This window comes from Berghia stephanieae, chromosome 2 (genome assembly GCF_034508935.2).
Source record: "Berghia stephanieae isolate SIO BIC M18660-M18661 chromosome 2, UCSD_Bste_1.3, whole genome shotgun sequence".
In the NCBI taxonomy this organism is placed as follows: domain Eukaryota; kingdom Metazoa; phylum Mollusca; class Gastropoda; order Nudibranchia; family Aeolidiidae; genus Berghia; species Berghia stephanieae.
This window is the reverse complement of record NC_088361.1, coordinates 37,103,833-37,104,836: the sequence shown is the minus strand read 5'-3', so window position 1 is coordinate 37,104,836 and position 1,004 is coordinate 37,103,833. Positions and strand designations below refer to the sequence as shown.

The 1,004-nt window shown below is 35.4% G+C and overlaps 1 protein-coding gene across 1 annotated transcript in view; it reads left to right on the top strand.

Annotated features, from left to right (window-relative positions):
* LOC144966777 (potassium voltage-gated channel protein Shaw-like) overlaps window positions 1–794 on the top strand; it is a 52,787-nt gene extending 51,993 nt beyond the window's left edge. Inside the window, exon 6 of the mRNA XM_078903556.1 lies at window positions 621–794. The gene's annotated coding sequence lies outside the window, so the exon portion shown is untranslated. The remainder of the gene's footprint in view (window positions 1–620) is intronic.
* The last annotated feature ends 210 nt before the right edge of the window (window positions 795–1,004 follow it).

The following is a 1,004-nucleotide window of genomic DNA, read 5'->3' as shown; positions in this document are numbered from 1 at the left end:
ATGCCACGATTTGCTGAAAAATGCCAACACCCACACACACATGTATACACCACACACACAACACACACACACAAACACCAACACACACACGCACACACACACACACAAACATACACGCAATTAGAACATACATAACAACACTGATCACCGCTAAATCAACAACACAACGGAAGTAATAATAATACTTGAGGTCATAAATAGATGACGCAAATTGACAACTTTTTACAGTGTCAAAATTAGTTGATTTTGGGAGTCAAGTGTCGTCGTTGGTACATATTTTATGATATCTGTTTGACTCAACGAACTTTCAAACTGACTTTAAATTATAAAAGGAAATCAAGTTATCTGTTTATCTATCTGTAAAAAATACATTTCTAATTTTCAAATCTTTCAGTAGAGTTGTGCGCCGTATCAATTTTTTTTATTGACTCAAATAAGCACAATGTTCTCAACAATGCTATATTTTTTTAAAGAAAGGATATGTTTCCTACGATATTTTGTGTTTAATCGGTTGATTATGTATGTTAACGAGTCGATGGGTTCTATGTTTTCGTGTCAGTCTGAGAAGGTTTGAGTAAAAATGTGTGTCTTTTACTTTCCTCTACATTGTTTGTTTACAGATAAAAGAAAACAGCAAGAGGCAGTGTGTTTCTAAATATCCATACAGTACTCGGCTTCACCCCAAAGGAGACACGGAGACAGGACAGGACTATCCCTCGATTGCCAATTTAAAGGATGCTCTGATAGGTCTCTCCCTCACACACAATCTTAAATGTTTATGTTATTAACGCCCATCACCCCCCCCCCCCCCCCCCCCCAATCACCAATACATCTTCGACCTATTGCTAGGTATTATTTACACACACACACACACACACACACACACACACAATATATATATATATATATATAATATATATATAATATAATATATATATATATATATGTGTGTGTGTGTGTGTGTTTAAACCTAAATTGTTGTGATCTTTTTGTTACAGTGGACA